Raw genomic sequence first — 18,209 nt, 5'->3', positions numbered from 1 at the left:
GGCCTCTCTCCTGGAGGCCCTATGTCAGCCCCAGTGTTGACATGTGTCAAGACGCTCCTCGGGGCGCGTCTTGCTGGGGCCTCTCTCCTGGAGGCGCTCAGTCAGACCCAGTGCTTACATGTGGCAAGATGCTCCTCGGGGCGCGTCTTGATTGGGCCTCTCTCCTGGAGGCGCTCAGTCAGACCCAGTGGTGACATGTGGCAAGACGCTCCTCGGGGCGCGTCTTGCTTGGGCCTCTCTCCTGGAGACGCTCAGTCAGACCCAGTGTTGACACGTGGCAAGACGCTCCTCGGGGCGTGTCTTGCTTGGGCCTCTCTCCTGGAGGCGCTCAGTCAGACCCAGTGGTGACATGTGGCAAGACGCTCCTCGGGGCGCGTCTTGCTTGGGCTTCTCTCATGGAGGCCCTCAGTCAGACCCATTGTTGATATGTGGCAAGACGCTCCTCGGGGCGCGTCTTGCTTGGGCCTGTCTCCTGGAGGCGCTCAGTCAGACCGAGTGCTGACATGTGGCAAGACGCTCCTCGGGGCGCGTCTTGCTTGGGCTTCTCTCCTGGAGGCCCTCAGTCAGACCCATTGTTTACATGTGGCAAGACGCTCCTTTGGGCGCATCTTGCTTGGGCTTCTCTCCTGGAGGCCCTCAGTCAGACCCATTGTTGACATGTGGCAAGATGCTCCTCGGGGCGCGTCTTGCTGGGGCTTCTCTCCTGGAGGCGTTCAGTCAGACCGAGTGCTGACATGTGGCAAGACGCTCCTCGGGACGCGTCTTGCTTGGGCTTCTCTCCTGGAGGCCCTCAGTCAGACCCATTGTTGACATGTGGCAAGACGCTCCTCGGGGCGCGTCTTGCTTGGGCCTCTCTCCTGGAGGCGCTCAGTCAGACCCAGTGGTGACATGTGGCAAGACGCTCCTCGGGGCGCGTCTTGCTTGGGCTTCTCTCCTGGAGGCCCTCAGTCAGACCCATTGTTGACATGTGGCAAGACGCTCCTCGGGGCGCGTCTTGCTTGGGCCTCTCTCCTGGAGGCGCTCAGTCAGACCGAGTGCTGACATAAGGCAAGACGCTCCTCGGGGCGCATCTTGCTGGGGCCTCTCTCCTGCAGGCGCTCAGTCAGACCCAGTGCTTACATGTGGCAAGACGCTCCTCGGGGCGCGTCTTGCTGGGGCTTCTCTCCTGAAGGCGCTCAGTCAGACCCAGTGCTTACATGTGGCAAGACGCTCCTCGGGGCGCGTCTTGATTGGGCCTCTCTCCTGGAGGCGCTCAGTCAGACCCAGTGGTGACATGTGGCAAGACGCTCCTCGGGGCGCGTCTTGCTTGGGCTTCTCTCATGGAGGCCCTCAGTCAGACCCATTGTTGATATGTGGCAAGACGCTCCTCGGGGCGAGTCTTGCTTGGGCCTCTCTCCTGGAGGTGCTCAGTCAGACCCAGTGTTGACATGGTGCAAGACGCTCCTCGGGGCGCGTCTTGCTTGGGCTTCTCTCTTGGAGGCCCTCAGTCAGACCCATTGTTGACATGTGGCAAGACGCTCCTCGGGGCGCATCTTGCTTGGGCCTCTCTCCTGGAGGCCCTCTGTCAGCCCCAGTGTTGACATGTGTCAAGATGCTCCTCGGGGTGCGTCTTGCTTGGGCCTCTCTCCTGGAGTCGCTCAGTCAGACCGAGTGCTGACATGTGGCAAGATGCTCCTCGGGGCGCGTCTTGCTTGGGCTTCTCTCATGGAGGCCCTCAGTCAGACCCATTGTTTATATGTGGCAAGACGCTCCTCGGGGCGATTCTTGCTTGGGCCTCTCTCCTGGAGGTGCTCAGTCAGACCCAGTGTTGACATGGTGCAAGACGCTCCTCGGGGCGCGTCTTGCTTGGGCTTCTCTCTTGGAGGCCCTCAGTCAGACCCATTGTTTACATGTGGCAAGACGCTCCTCGGGGCGCATCTTGCTTGGGCCTCTCTCCTGGAGGCCCTCTGACAGCCCCAGTGTTGACATGTGTCAAGACGCTCCCCGGGGTGCGTCTTGCTTGGGCCTCTCTCCTGGAGTCGCTCAGTCAGACCGAGTGCTGACATGTGGCAAGACGCTCCTCGGGGCGCGTCTTGCTTGGGCTTCTCTCCTGGAGGCCCTCAGTCAGACCCATTGTTGACATGTGGCAAGACGCTCCGCGGGGCGCGTCTTGCTTGGGCCTCTCTCCTGGAGGCGCTCAGTCAGACCGAGTGCTGACATAAGGCAAGACGCTCCTCGGGGCGCGTCTTGCTGGGGCCTCTCTCCTGGAGGCGCTCAGTCAGACCCAGTGCTTACATGTGGCAAGACGCTCCTCGGGGCGCGTCTTGCTTGGGCCTCTCTCCTGGAGGCGCTCAGTCAGACCCAGTGCTTACATGTGGCAAGACGCTCCTCGGGGCGCGTCTTGCCAGGGCTTCTCTCCTGGAGGCGCTCAGTCAGACCCAGTGCTTACATGTGGCAAGACGCTCCTCGGGGCGCGTCTTGCTGGGGCTGCTCTCCTGGAGGCGTTCAGTCAGACCGAGTGCTGACATGTGGCAAGACGCTCCTCTGGACGCGTCTTGCTTGGGCCTCTCTCCTGGAGGCGCTCAGTCAGACCCAGTGGTGACATGTGGCAAGACGCTCCTCGGGGCGCGTCTTGCTTGGGCCTCTCTCCTGGAGGCTCTCAGTCTGACCCATTGTTGACATGTGGCAAGACGCTCCTCGGGGCACGTCTTGCTTGAGGCTTCTCTCCTGGAGGCCCTCAGTCAGACCCATTGTTGACATGTGGCAAGACGCTCCTCGGGGCGCATCTTGCTTGGGCCTCTCTCCTGGAGTCGCTCAGTCAGATCGAGTGCTGACATAAGGCAAGACGCTCCTCGGGACGCGTCTTGCTTGGGCCTCTCTCCTGGAGGTGCTCAGTCAGACCCAGTGGTGACATGTGGCAAGACGCTCCTCGGGGCGCGTCTTGCTTGGGCCTCTCTCCTGGAGACTCTCAGTCAGACCCAGTGTTGACACGTGACAAGACGCTCCTCGGGGCGCGTCTTGCTTGGGCTTCTTTCATGGAGGCCCTCAGTCAGACCCATTGTTGATATGTGGCAAGACGCTCCTCGGGGCGCGTCTTGCTTGGGCCTCTCTCCTGGAGGCGCTCAGTCAGACCGAGTGCTGACATGTGGCAAGACGCTCCTCGGGGCGCGTCTTGCTTGGGCTTCTCTCCTGAAGGCCCTCAGTCAGACCCATTGTTTACATGTGGCAAGACGCTCCTCTGGGCGCATCTTGCTTGGGCCTCTCTCCTGGAGTTCCTCTGTCAGCCCCAGTGTTGACATGTGTCAAGACGCTCCTCGGGGTGCGTCTTGCTTGGGCCTCTCTCCTGGAGGCGCTCAGTCAGACCGAGTGCTGACATGTGGCAAGACGCTCCTCGGGGCGCGTCTTGCTTGGGCTTCTCTCCTGGAGGCCCTCAGTCAGACCCATTGTTGACATGTGGCAAGACACTCCTCGGGACGCGTCTTGCTTGGGCTTCTCTCCTGGAGGCCCTCAGTCAGACTCATTGTTGACATGTGGCAAGACACTCCTCGGGACGCGTCTTGCTTGGGCCTCTCTCCTGGAGGCGCTCAGTCAGACCGAGTGCTGACATAAGGCAAGACGCTCCTCGGGGCGCGTCTTGCTGGGGCCTCTCTCCTGGAGGCGCTCAGTCAGACCCAGTGTTGACACGTGACAAGACGCTCCTCGGGGCGCGTCTTGCTTGGGCTTCTCTCATGGAGGCCCTCAGTCAGACCCATTGTTGATATGTGGCAAGACGCTCCTCGGGGCGCGTCTTGCTGGGGCCTCTCTCCTGGAGGCGCTCAGTCAGACCCAGTGCTTACATGTGGCAAGACGCTCCTCGGGGCGCGTCTTGCTGGGGCTTCTCTCCTGGAGGCGTTCAGTCAGACCGAGTGCTGACATGTGGCAAGACACTCCTCGGGACGCGTCTTGCTTGGGCTTCTCTCCTGGAGGCCCTCAGTCAGACTCATTGTTGACATGTGGCAAGACGCTCCTCGGGGCGCGTCTTGCTTGGGCCTCTCTCCTGGAGGCGCTCAGTCAGACCCAGTGTTGACACGTGACAAGACGCTCCTCGGGGCGCGTCTTGCTTGGGCTTCTCTCATGGAGGCCCTCAGTCAGACCCATTGTTGATATGTGGCAAGACTCTCCTCGGGGCGCGTCTTGCTTGGGCCTCTCTCCTGGAGGCGCTCAGTCAGACCGAGTGCTGACATGTGGCAAGACGCTCCTCGGGGCGCGTCTTGCTTGGGCTTCTCTCATGGAGGCCCTCAGTCAGACCCATTGTTGACATGTGGCAAGACGCTCCCCGGGGCGCATCTTGCTTGGGCCTCTCTCCTGGAGGCCCTCTGTCAGCCCCAGTGTTGACATGTGTCAAGACGCTCCTCGGGGTGCGTCTTGCTTGGGCCTCTCTCCTGGAGTCGCTCAGTCAGACCGAGTGCTGACATGTGGCAAGATGCTCCTCGGGGCGCGTCTTGCTTGGGCTTCTCTCATGGAGGCCCTCAGTCAGACCCATTGTTGATATGTGGCAAGACGCTCCTCGGGGCGCGTCTTGCTTGGGCCTCTCTCCTGGAGACGCTCAGTCAGACCCAGTGTTGACACGTGACAAGACGCTCCTCGGGGCGCGTCTTGCTTGGGCTTCTCTCATGGAGGCCCTCAGTCAGACCCATTGTTGATATGTGGCAAGACGCTCCTCGGGGCGCGTCTTGCTTGGGCTTCTCTCATGGAGGCCCTCAGGCAGACCCATTGTTGATATGTGACAAGACGCTCCTCGGGGCGAGTCTTGCTTGGGCCTCTCTCCTGGAGGTGCTCAGTCAGACCCAGTGTTGACATGGTGCAAGACGCTCCTCGGGGCGCGTCTTGCTTGGGCTTCTCTCTTGGAGGCCCTCAGTCAGACCCATTGTTGACATGTGGCAAGACGCTCCCCGGGGCGCATCTTGCTTGGGCCTCTCTCCTGGAGGCCCTCTGTCAGCCCCAGTGTTGACATGTGTCAAGACGCTCCTCGGGGTGCGTCTTGCTTGGGCCTCTCTCCTGGAGTCGCTCAGTCAGACCGAGTGCTGACATGTGGCAAGATGCTCCTCGGGGCGCGTCTTGCTTGGGCTTCTCTCATGGAGGCCCTCAGTCAGACCCATTGTTGATATGTGGCAAGACGCTCCTCGGGGCGAGTCTTGCTTGGGCCTCTCTCCTGGAGGTGCTCAGTCAGACCCAGTGTTGACACGTGACAAGACGCTCCTCGGGGCGCGTCTTGCTTGGGCTTCTCTCATGGAGGCCCTCAGTCAGACCCATTGTTGATATGTGGCAAGACTCTCCTCGGGGCGCGTCTTGCTTGGGCCTCTCTCCTGGAGGCGCTCAGTCAGACCGAGTGCTGACATGTGGCAAGACGCTCCTCGGGGCGCGTCTTGCTTGGGCTTCTCTCATGGAGGCCCTCAGTCAGACCCATTGTTGACATGTGGCAAGACGCTCCCCGGGGCGCATCTTGCTTGGGCCTCTCTCCTGGAGGCCCTCTGTCAGCCCCAGTGTTGACATGTGTCAAGACGCTCCTCGGGGTGCGTCTTGCTTGGGCCTCTCTCCTGGAGTCGCTCAGTCAGACCGAGTGCTGACATGTGGCAAGATGCTCCTCGGGGCGCGTCTTGCTTGGGCTTCTCTCATGGAGGCCCTCAGTCAGACCCATTGTTGATATGTGGCAAGACGCTCCTCGGGGCGCGTCTTGCTTGGGCCTCTCTCCTGGAGACGCTCAGTCAGACCCAGTGTTGACACGTGACAAGACGCTCCTCGGGGCGCGTCTTGCTTGGGCTTCTCTCATGGAGGCCCTCAGTCAGACCCATTGTTGATATGTGGCAAGACGCTCCTCGGGGCGCGTCTTGCTTGGGCTTCTCTCATGGAGGCCCTCAGGCAGACCCATTGTTGATATGTGACAAGACGCTCCTCGGGGCGAGTCTTGCTTGGGCCTCTCTCCTGGAGGTGCTCAGTCAGACCCAGTGTTGACATGGTGCAAGACGCTCCTCGGGGCGCGTCTTGCTTGGGCTTCTCTCTTGGAGGCCCTCAGTCAGACCCATTGTTGACATGTGGCAAGACGCTCCCCGGGGCGCATCTTGCTTGGGCCTCTCTCCTGGAGGCCCTCTGTCAGCCCCAGTGTTGACATGTGTCAAGACGCTCCTCGGGGTGCGTCTTGCTTGGGCCTCTCTCCTGGAGTCGCTCAGTCAGACCGAGTGCTGACATGTGGCAAGATGCTCCTCGGGGCGCGTCTTGCTTGGGCTTCTCTCATGGAGGCCCTCAGTCAGACCCATTGTTGATATGTGGCAAGACGCTCCTCGGGGCGAGTCTTGCTTGGGCCTCTCTCCTGGAGGTGCTCAGTCAGACCCAGTGTTGACATGGTGCAAGACGCTCCTCGGGGCGCGTCTTGCTTGAGCTTCTCTCTTGGAGGCCCTCAGTCAGACCCATTGTTTACATGTGGCAAGACGCTCCTCGGGGCGCATCTTGCTTGGGCCTCTCTCCTGGAGGCCCTCTGTCAGCCCCAGTGTTGACATGTGTCAAGACGCTCCCCGGGGTGCGTCTTGCTTGGGCCTCTCTCCTGGAGTCGCTCAGTCAGACCGAGTGCTGACATGTGGCAAGACGCTCCTCGGGGCGCGTCTTGCTTGGGCTTCTCTCCTGGAGGCCCTCAGTCAGACCCATTGTTGACATGTGGCAAGACGCTCCGCGGGGCGCGTCTTGCTTGGGCCTCTCTCCTGGAGGCGCTCAGTCAGACCGAGTGCTGACATAAGGCAAGACGCTCCTCGGGGCGCGTCTTGCTGGGGCCTCTCTCCTGGAGGCGCTCAGTCAGACCCAGTGCTTACATGTGGCAAGACGCTCCTCGGGGCGTGTCTTGCTGGGGCTTCTCTCCTGGAGGCGTTCAGTCAGACCGAGTGCTGACATGTGGCAAGACGCTCCTCGGGGCGCGTCTTGCTTGGGCTTCTCTCCTGGAGGCGTTCAGTCAGACCGAGTGCTGACATGTGGTAAGACGCTCCTCGGGGTGCGTCTTGCTGGGGCTTCTCTCCTGGAGGCGCTCAGTCAGACCCAGTGCTTACATGTGGCAAGACGCTCCTCGGGGCGCGTCTTGCTGGGGCTTCTCTCCTGGAGGCGCTCAGTCAGACCCAGTGCTTACATGTGGCAAGACGCTCCTCGGGGCGCGTCTTGCTGGGGCTTCTCTCCTGGAGGCGTTCAGTCAGACCGAGTGCTGACATGTGGCAAGACGCTCCTCGGGACGCGTCTTGCTTGGGCTTCTCTCCTGGAGGCCCTCAGTCAGACCCATTGTTGACATGTGGCAAGACGCTCCTCGGGGCGCGTCTTGCTTGGGCCTCTCTCCTGGAGGTGCTCAGTCAGACCCAGTGGTGACATGTGGCAAGACGCTCCTCGGGGCGCGTCTTGCTTGGGCCTCTCTCCTGGAGGCGCTCAGTCAGACCCATTGTTGACATGTGGCAAGACGCTCCTCGGGGCGCGTCTTTCTGGGGCCTCTCTCCTGGAGGCGCTCAGTCAGACCCAGTGCTTACATGTGGCAGTACGCTCCTCGGGGCGCGTCTTGCTGGGGCTTCTCTCCTGGAGGCGTTCAGTCAGACCGAGTGCTGACATGTGGCAAGACACTCCTCGGGACGCGTCTTGCTTGGGCTTCTCTCCTGGAGGCCCTCAGTCAGACTCATTGTTGACATGTGGCAAGACGCTCCTCGGGGCGCGTCTTGCTTGGGCCTCTCTCCTGGAGGCGCTCAGTCAGACCCAGTGGTGACATGTGGCAAGACGCTCCTCGGGGCGCGTCTTGCTTGGGCCTCTCTCCTGGAGACGCTCAGTCAGACCCAGTGTTGACACGTGACAAGACGCTCCTCGGGGCGCGTCTTGCTTGGGCTTCTCTCATGGAGGCCCTCAGTCAGACCCATTGTTGATATGTGGCAAGACGCTCCTCGGGGCGAGTCTTGCTTGGGCCTCTCTCCTGGAGGTGCTCAGTCAGACCCAGTGTTGACATGGTGCAAGACGCTCCTCGGGGCGCGTCTTGCTTGGGCTTCTCTCTTGGAGGGCCTCAGTCAGACCCATTGTTTACATGTGGCAAGACGCTCCTCGGGGCGCATCTTAATTGGGCCTCTCTCCTGGAGGCCCTCTGTCAGCCCCAGTGTTGACATGTGTCAAGACGCTCCCCGGGGTGCGTCTTGCTTGGGCCTCTCTCCTGGAGTCGCTCAGTCAGACCGAGTGCTGACATGTGGCAAGACGCTCCTCGGGGCGCGTCTTGCTTGGGCCTCTCTCCTGGAGGCGCTCAGTCAGACCGAGTGCTGACATAATGCAAGACGCTCCTCGGGGCGCGTCTTGCTGGGGCCTCTCTCCTGGAGGCGCTCAGTCAGACCCAGTGCTTACATGTGGCAAGACGCTCCTCGGGGCGTGTCTTGCTGGGGCTTCTCTCCTGGAGGCGTTCAGTCAGACCGAGTGCTGACATGTGGCAAGACGCTCCTCGGGGCGCGTCTTGCTTGGGCTTCTCTCCTGGAGGCGTTCAGTCAGACCGAGTGCTGACATGTGGTAAGACGCTCCTCGGGGCGCGTCTTGCTGGGGCTTCTCTCCTGGAGGCGCTCAGTCAGACCCAGTGCTTACATGTGGCAAGACGCTCCTCGGGGCGCGTCTTGCTTGGGCCTCTCTCCTGGAGGCGCTCAGTCAGACCCAGTGCTGACATGTGGCAAGACGCTCCTCGGGGCGCGTCTTGCTTGGGCCTCTCTCCTGGAGGCGCTCAGTCAGACCCAGTGCTGACATGTGGCAAGACGCTCCTCGGGGCGCGTCTTGCTTGGGTCTCTCTCCTGGAGGCGCTCAGTCAGACCCAGTGCTTACATGTGGCAAGACGCTCCTCGGGGCGCGTCTTGCTTGGGCCTCTCTCCTGGTGACTCTCAGTCAGACCCAGTGTTGACACGTGACAAGACGCTCCTCGGGGCACGTCTTGCTTGGGCTTCTCTCATGGAGGCCCTCAGTCAGACCCATTGTTGATATGTGGCAAGACGCTCCTCGGGGCGCGTCTTGCTTGGGCCTCTCTCCTGGAGGCGCTCAGTCAGACCGAGTGCTGACATGTGGCAAGACGCTCCTCGGGGTGCGTCTTGCTTGGGCTTCTCTCCTGAAGGCCCTCAGTCAGACCCATTGTTGATATGTGGCAAGACGCTCCTCGGGGCGAGTCTTGCTTGGGCCTCTCTCCTGGAGGTGCTCAGTCAGACCCAGTGTTGACATGGTGCAAGACGCTCCTCGGGGCGCGTCTTGCTTGGGCTTCTCTCTTGGAGGGCCTCAGTCAGACCCATTGTTTACATGTGGCAAGACGCTCCTCGGGGCGCATCTTAATTGGGCCTCTCTCCTGGAGGCCCTCTGTCAGCCCCAGTGTTGACATGTGTCAAGACGCTCCCCGGGGTGCGTCTTGCTTGGGCCTCTCTCCTGGAGTCGCTCAGTCAGACCGAGTGCTGACATGTGGCAAGACGCTCCTCGGGGCGCGTCTTGCTTGGGCCTCTCTCCTGGAGGCGCTCAGTCAGACCGAGTGCTGACATAATGCAAGACGCTCCTCGGGGCGCGTCTTGCTGGGGCCTCTCTCCTGGAGGCGCTCAGTCAGACCCAGTGCTTACATGTGGCAAGACGCTCCTCGGGGCGTGTCTTGCTGGGGCTTCTCTCCTGGAGGCGTTCAGTCAGACCGAGTGCTGACATGTGGCAAGACGCTCCTCGGGGCGCGTCTTGCTTGGGCTTCTCTCCTGGAGGCGTTCAGTCAGACCGAGTGCTGACATGTGGTAAGACGCTCCTCGGGGCGCGTCTTGCTGGGGCTTCTCTCCTGGAGGCGCTCAGTCAGACCCAGTGCTTACATGTGGCAAGACGCTCCTCGGGGCGCGTCTTGCTTGGGCCTCTCTCCTGGAGGCGCTCAGTCAGACCCAGTGCTGACATGTGGCAAGACGCTCCTCGGGGCGCGTCTTGCTTGGGCCTCTCTCCTGGAGGCGCTCAGTCAGACCCAGTGCTGACATGTGGCAAGACGCTCCTCGGGGCGCGTCTTGCTTGGGTCTCTCTCCTGGAGGCGCTCAGTCAGACCCAGTGCTTACATGTGGCAAGACGCTCCTCGGGGCGCGTCTTGCTTGGGCCTCTCTCCTGGTGACTCTCAGTCAGACCCAGTGTTGACACGTGACAAGACGCTCCTCGGGGCACGTCTTGCTTGGGCTTCTCTCATGGAGGCCCTCAGTCAGACCCATTGTTGATATGTGGCAAGACGCTCCTCGGGGCGCGTCTTGCTTGGGCCTCTCTCCTGGAGGCGCTCAGTCAGACCGAGTGCTGACATGTGGCAAGACGCTCCTCGGGGTGCGTCTTGCTTGGGCTTCTCTCCTGAAGGCCCTCAGTCAGACCCATTGTTTACATGTGGCAAGACGCTCCTCGGGGCGCATCTTGCTTGGGCCTCTCTCCTGGAGTTCCTCTGTCAGCCCCAGTGTTGACATGTGTCAAGACGCTCCTAAGGGTGCGTCTTGCTTGGGCCTCTCTCCTGGAGGCGCTCAGTCAGACCGAGTGCTGACATGTGGCAAGACGCTCCTCGGGGCGCGTCTTGCTTGGGCTTCTCTCCTGGAGGCCCTCAGTCAGACCCATTGTTGACATGTGGCAAGACACTCCTCGGGACGCGTCTTGCTTGGGCTTCTCTCCTGGAGGCCCTCAGTCAGACTCATTGTTGACATGTGGCAAGACACTCCTCGGGACGCGTCTTGCTTGGGCCTCTCTCCTGGAGGCGCTCAGTCAGACCGAGTGCTGACATAAGGCAAGACGCTCCTCGGGGCGCGTCTTGCTGGGGCCTCTCTCCTGGAGGCGCTCAGTCAGACCCAGTGATTACATGTGGCAAGACGCTCCTCGGGGCGCGTCTTGCTGGGGCTTCTCTCCTGGAGGCGTTCAGTCAGACCGAGTGCTGACATGTGGCAAGACGCTCCTCGGGGCGCGTCTTGCTTGGGCCTCTCTCCTGGAGACGCTCAGTCAGACCCAGTGTTGACACGTGACAAGACGCTCCTCTGGGCGCGTCTTGCTTGGGCTTCTCTCATGGAGGCCCTCAGTCAGACCCATTGTTGATATGTGGCAAGACGCTCCTCGGGGCGAGTCTTGCTTGGGCCTCTCTCCTGGAGGTGCTCAGTCAGACCCAGTGTTGACATGGTGCAAGACGCTCCTCGGGGCGCGTCTTGCTTGGGCTTCTCTCTTGGAGGCCCTCAGTCAGACCCATTGTTGACATGTGGCAAGACGCTCCTCGGGCCGCATCTTGCTTGGACTCTCTCCTGGAGGCCCTCTGTCAGCCCCAGTGTTGACATGTGTCAAGACGCTCCTCGGGGTGCGTCTTGCTTGGGCCTCTCTCCTGGAGTCGCTCAGTCAGACCGAGTGCTGACATGTGGCAAGATGCTCCTCGGGGCGCGTCTTGCTTGGGCTTCTCTCATGGAGGCCCTCAGTCAGACCCATTGTTGATATGTGGCAAGACGCTCCTCGGGGCGAGTCTTGCTTGGGCCTCTCTCCTGGAGGTGCTCAGTCAGACCCAGTGTTGACATGGTGCAAGACGCTCCTCGGGGCGCGTCTTGCTTGGGCTTCTCTCTTGGAGGCCCTCAGTCAGACCCATTGTTGACATGTGGCAAGACGCTCCTCGGGCCGCATCTTGCTTGGGCCTCTCTCCTGGAGGCCCTCTGTCAGCCCCAGTGTTGACATGTGTCAAGACGCTCCCCGGGGTGCGTCTTGCTTGGGCCTCTCTCCTGGAGTCGCTCAGTCAGACCGAGTGCTGACATGTGGCAAGACGCTCCTCGGGGCGCGTCTTGCTTGGGCTTCTCTCCTGGAGGCCCTCAGTCAGACCCATTGTTGACATGTGGCAAGACGCTCCGCGGGGCGCGTCTTGCTTGGGCCTCTCTCCTGGAGGCGCTCAGTCAGACCGAGTGCTGACATAAGGCAAGACGCTCCTCGGGGCGCGTCTTGCTTGGGCTTCTCTCCTGGAGGCCCTCAGTCAGACCCATTGTTTACATGTGGCAAGACGCTCCTCGGGGCGCATCTTGCTTGGGCCTCTCTCCTGGAGTTCCTCTGTCAGCCCCAGTGTTGACATGTGTCAAAACGCTCCTCGGGGTGTGTCTTGCTTGGGCCTCTCTCCTGGAGGCGCTCAGTCAGACCGAGTGCTGACATGTGGCAAGACGCTCCTCGGGGCGCGTCTTGCTTGGGCTTCTCTCCTGGAGGCCCTCAGTCAGACCCATTGTTGACATGTGGCAAGACACTCCTCGGGACGCGTCTTGCTTGGGCTTCTCTCCTGGAGGCCCTCAGTCAGACTCATTGTTGACATGTGGCAAGACACTCCTCGGGACGCGTCTTGCTTGGGCCTCTCTCCTGGAGGCGCTCAGTCAGACCGAGTGCTGACATAAGGCAAGACGCTCCTCGGGGCGCGTCTTGCTGGGGCCTCTCTCCTGGAGGCGCTCAGTCAGACCCAGTGCTTACATGTGGCAAGACGCTCCTCGGGGCGCGTCTTGCTGGGGCTTCTCTCCTGGAGGCGTTCAGTCAGACCGAGTGCTGACATGTGGCAAGACACTCCTCGGGACGCGTCTTGCTTGGGCTTCTCTCCTGGAGGCCCTCAGTCAGACTCATTGTTAACATGTGGCAAGACGCTCCTCGGGGCGCGTCTTGCTTGGGCCTCTCTCCTGGAGGCGCTCAGTCAGACCCAGTGTTGACACGTGACAAGACGCTCCTCGTGGCGCGTCTTGCTTGGGCTTCTCTCATGGAGGCCCTCAGTCAGACCCATTGTTGATATGTGGCAAGACGCTCCTCGGGGCGCGTCTTGCTTGGGCCTCTCTCCTGGAGGCGCTCAGTCAGACCGAGTGCTGACATGTGGCAAGACGCTCCTCGGGGCGCGTCTTGCTTGGGCTTCTCTCATGGAGGCCCTCAGTCAGACCCATTGTTGATATGTGGCAAGACGCTCCTCGGGGCGAGTCTTGCTTGGGCCTCTCTCCTGGAGGTGCTCAGTCAGACCCAGTGGTGACATGTGGTAAGACGCTCCTCGGGGCGCGTCTTGCTTGGGCCTCTCTCCTGGAGACGCTCAGTCAGACCCAGTGTTGACACGTGACAAGACGCTCCTCGGGGCGCGTCTTGCTTGGGCTTCTCTCATGGAGGCCCTCAGTCAGACCCATTGTTGATATGTGGCAAGACGCTCCTCGGGGCGCGTCTTGCTTGGGCCTCTCTCCTGGAGGCGCTCAGTCAGACCGAGTGCTGACATGTGGCAAGACGCTCCTCGGGGCGCGTCTTGCTTGGGCTTCTCTCATGGAGGCCCTCAGTCAGACCCATTGTTGATATGTGGCAAGACGCTCCTCGGGGCGAGTCTTGCTTGGGCCTCTCTCCTGGAGGTGCTCAGTCAGACCCAGTGGTGACATGTGGCAAGACGCTCCTCGGGGCGCGTCTTGCTTGGGCCTCTCTCCTGGAGACGCTCAGTCAGACCCAGTGTTGACACGTGACAAGACGCTCCTCGGGGCGCGTCTTGCTTGGGCTTCTCTCATGGAGGCCCTCAGTCAGACCCATTGTTGATATGTGGCAAGACGCTCCTCGGGGCGCGTCTTGCTGGGGCCTCTCTCCTGGAGGCGCTCAGTCAGACCCAGTGCTTACATGTGGCAAGACGCTCCTCGGGGCGCGTCTTGCTGGGGCTTCTCTCCTGGAGGCGTTCAGTCAGACCGAGTGCTGACATGTGGCAAGACACTCCTCGGGACGCGTCTTGCTTGGGCTTCTCTCCTGGAGGCCCTCAGTCAGACTCATTGTTGACATGTGGCAAGACGCTCCTCGGGGCGCATCTTGCTTGGGCCTCTCTCCTGGAGGCGCTCAGTCAGACCCAGTGTTGACACGTGACAAGACGCTCCTCGGGGCGCGTCTTGCTTGGGCTTCTCTCATGGAGGCCCTCAGTCAGACCCATTGTTGATATGTGGCAAGACGCTCCTCGGGGCGCGTCTTGCTTGGGCCTCTCTCCTGGAGGCGCTCAGTCAGACCGAGTGCTGACATGTGGCAAGACGCTCCTCGGGGCGCGTCTTGCTTGGGCTTCTCTCATGGAGGCCCTCAGTCAGACCCATTGTTGATATGTGGCAAGACGCTCCTCGGGGCGAGTCTTGCTTGGGCCTCTCTCCTGGAGGTGCTCAGTCAGACCCAGTGGTGACATGTGGCAAGACGCTCCTCGGGGCGCGTCTTGCTTGGGCCTCTCTCCTGGAGACGCTCAGTCAGACCCAGTGTTGACACGTGACAAGACGCTCCTCGGGGCGCGTCTTGCTTGGGCTTCTCTCATGGAGGCCCTCAGTCAGACCCATTGTTGATATGTGGCAAGACGCTCCTCGGGGCGCGTCTTGCTTGGGCATCTCTCATGGAGGCCCTCAGTCAGACCCATTGTTGATATGTGGCAAGACGCTCCTCGGGGTGAGTCTTGCTTGGGCCTCTCTCCTGGAGGTGCTCAGTCAGACCCAGTGTTGACATGGTGAAAGACGCTCCTCGGGGCGCGTCTTGCTTGGGCTTCTCTCTTGGAGGCCCTCAGTCAGACCCATTGTTGACATGCGGCAAGACGCTCCCCGGGGCGCATCTTGCTTGGGCCTCTCTTCTGGAGGCCCTCTGTCAGCCCCAGTGTTGACATGTGTCAAGACGCTCCTCGGGGTGCGTCTTGCTTGGGCCTCTCTCCTGGAGTCGCTCAATCAGACCGAGTGCTGACATGTGGCAAGATGCTCCTCGGGGCGCGTCTTGCTTGGGCTTCTCTCATGGAGGCCCTCAGTCAGACCCATTGTTGATATGTGGCAAGACGCTCCTCGGGGCGAGTCTTGCTTGGGCCTCTCTCCTGGAGGTGCTCAGTCAGACCCAGTGTTGACATGGTGCAAGACGCTCCTCGGGGCGCGTCTTGCTTGAGCTTCTCTCTTGGAGGCCCTCAGTCAGACCCATTGTTTACATGTGGCAAGACGCTCCTCGGGGCGCATCTTGCTTGGGCCTCTCTCCTGGAGGCCCTCTGTCAGCCCCAGTGTTGACATGTGTCAAGACGCTCCCCGGGGTGCGTCTTGCTTGGGCCTCTCTCCTGGAGTCGCTCAGTCAGACCGAGTGCTGACATGTGGCAAGACGCTCCTCGGGGCGCGTCTTGCTTGGGCTTCTCTCCTGGAGGCCCTCAGTCAGACCCATTGTTGACATGTGGCAAGACGCTCCGCGGGGCGCGTCTTGCTTGGGCCTCTCTCCTGGAGGCGCTCAGTCAGACCGAGTGCTGACATAAGGCAAGACGCTCCTCGGGGCGCGTCTTGCTGGGGCCTCTCTCCTGGAGGCGCTCAGTCAGACCCAGTGCTTACATGTGGCAAGGCGCTCCTCGGGGCGTGTCTTGCTGGGGCTTCTCTCCTGGAGGCGTTCAGTCAGACCGAGTGCTGACATGTGGCAAGACGCTCCTCGGGGCGCGTCTTGCTTGGGCTTCTCTCCTGGAGGCGTTCAGTCAGACCGAGTGCTGACATGTGGTAAGACGCTCCTCGGGGTGCGTCTTGCTGGGGCTTCTCTCCTGGAGGCGCTCAGTCAGACCCAGTGCTTACATGTGGCAAGACGCTCCTCGGGGCGCGTCTTGCTGGGGCTTCTCTCCAGGAGGCGGTCAGTCAGACCCAGTGCTTACATGTGGCAAGACGCTCCTCGGGGCGCGTCTTGCTGGGGCTTCTCTCCTGGAGGCCCTCAGTCAGACCCATTGTTGACATGTGGCAAGACGCTCCTCGGGGCGCGTCTTGCTTGGGCCTCTCTCCTGGAGGCGCTCAGTCAGACCCAGTGGTGACATGTGGCAAGACGCTCCTCGGGGCGCGTCTTGCTTGGGCCTCTCGCCTGGAGGCGCTCAGTCAGACCCATTGTTGACATGTGGCAAGACGCTCCTCGGGGCGCGTCTTGCTGGGGCTTCTCTCCTGGAGGCGTTCAGTCAGACCGAGTGCTGACATGTGGCAAGACGCTCCTCGGGACGCGTCTTGCTTGGGCTTCTCTCCTGGAGGCGCTCAGTCAGACCGAGTGCTGACATAAGGCAAGACGCTCCTCGGGGCGCGTCTTGCTGGGGCCTCTCTCCTGGAGGCGCTCAGTCAGACCCAGTGCTTACATGTGGCAGTACGCTCCTCGGGGCGCGTCTTGCTGGGGCTTCTCTCCTGGAGGCGTTCAGTCAGACCGAGTGCTGACATGTGGCAAGACGCTCCTCGGGACGCGTCTTGCTTGGGCTTCTCTCCTGGAGGCCCTCAGTCAGACTCATTGTTGACATGTGGCAAGACGCTCCTCGGGGCGCGTCTTGCTTGGGCCTCTCTCCTGGAGGCGCTCAGTCAGACCCAGTGGTGACATGTGGCAAGACGCTCCTCGGGGCGCGTCTTGCTTGGGCCTCTCTCCTGGAGACGCTCAGTCAGACCCAGTGTTGACACGTGACAAGACGCTCCTCGGGGCGCGTCTTGCTTGGGCTTCTCTCATGGAGGCCCTCAGTCAGACCCATTGTTGATATGTGGCAAGACGCTCCTCGGGGCGCGTCTTGCTTGGGCCTCTCTCCTGGAGGCGCTCAGTCAGACCGAGTGCTGACATGTGGCAAGACGCTCCTCGGGGCGCGTCTTGCTTGGGCTTCTCTCATGGAGGCCCTCAGTCAGACCCATTGTTGATATGTGGCAAGACGCTCCTCGGGGCGAGTCTTGCTTGGGCCTCTCTCCTGGAGGTGCTCAGTCAGACCCAGTGTTGACATGGTGCAAGACGCTCCTCGGGGCGCGTCTTGCTTGGGCTTCTCTCTTGGAGGCCCTCAGTCAGACCCATTGTTGACATGTGGCAAGACGCTCCTTGGGGCGCATCTTGCTTGGGGCTCTCTCCTGGAGGCCCTCTGTCAGCCCCAGTGTTGACATGTGTCAAGACGCTCCTCGGGGTGCGTCTTGCTTGGGCCTCTCTCCTGGAGTCGCTCAGTCAGACCGAGTGCTGACATGTGGCAAGATGCTCCTCGGGGCGCGTCTTGCTTGGGCTTCTCTCATGGAGGCCCTCAGTCAGACCCATTGTTGATATGTGGCAAGACGCTCCTCTGGGCGAGTCTTGCTTGGGCCTCTCTCCTGGAGGTGCTCAGTCAGACCCAGTGTTGACATGGTGCAAGACGCTCCTCGGGGCGCGTCTTGCTTGGGCTTCTCTCTTGGAGGGTCTCAGTCAGACCCATTGTTTACATGTGGCAAGACGCTCCTCGGGGCGCATCTTATTTGGGCCTCTCTCCTGGAGGCCCTCTGTCAGCCCCAGTGTTGACATGTGTCAAGACGCTCCCCGGGGTGCGTCTTGCTTGGGCCTCTCTCCTGGAGTCGCTCAGTCAGACCGAGTGCTGACATGTGGCAAGACGCTCCGCGGGGCGCGTCTTGCTTGGGCCTCTCTCCTGGAGGCGCTCAGTCAGACCGAGTGCTGACATAAGGCAAGACGCTCCTCGGGGCGCGTCTTGCTTGGGCTTCTCTCCCGGAGGCCCTCAGTCAGACCCACTGTTGACATGTGGCAAGACACTCCGCGGGGCGCGTCTTGCTTGGGCCTCTCTCCTGGAGGCGCTCAGTCAGACCGAGTGCTGACATAAGGCAAGACGCTCCTCGGGGCGCGTCTTGCTGGGGCCTCTCTCCTGGAGGCGCTCAGTCAGACCCAGTGTTGACATGTGTCAAGACGCTCCTGGGGCGAGTCTTGCTTGGGCCTCTCTCCTGGAGGTGCTCAGTCAGACCCAGTGTTGACATGTTGCAAGACGCTCCTCGGGGCTCATCTTGCTTGGGCTTCTCTCTTGGAGGCCCTCAGTCACACCCATTGTTGACATGTGGCAAGACGCTCCTCGGGGCGCGTCTTGCTTGGGCTTCTCTCCTGGAGGCCCTCAGTCAGACCCATTGTTGACATGTGGCAAGACGCTCCTCGGGGCGCGTCTTGCTTGGGCCTCTCTCCTGGAGGCGCTCAGTCAGACCGAGTGCTGACATAAGGCAAGACGCTCCTCGGTGCGCGTCTTGCTGGGGCCTCTCTCCTGGAGGCGCTCAGTCAGACCCAGTGCTTACATGTGGCAAGACGCTCCTCGGGGTGTGTCTTGCTGGGGCTTCTCTCCTGGAGGCGTTCAGTCAGACCGAGTGCTGAAGTGTGGCAAGGAGCTCCTCGGGGCGCGTCTTGCTTGGGCTTCTCTCCTGGAGGCGTTCAGTCAGACCGAGTGGTGACATGTGACAAGACGCTCCTCGGGGCGCGTCTTGCTTGGGCTTCTCTCATGGAGGCCCTCAGTCAGATCCATTGTT

This window comes from Nothobranchius furzeri, chromosome 15, assembly GCF_043380555.1.
Source record: "Nothobranchius furzeri strain GRZ-AD chromosome 15, NfurGRZ-RIMD1, whole genome shotgun sequence".
Lineage (NCBI taxonomy): Eukaryota > Metazoa > Chordata > Actinopteri > Cyprinodontiformes > Nothobranchiidae > Nothobranchius > Nothobranchius furzeri.
This window is presented reverse-complemented; position numbering follows the sequence as displayed.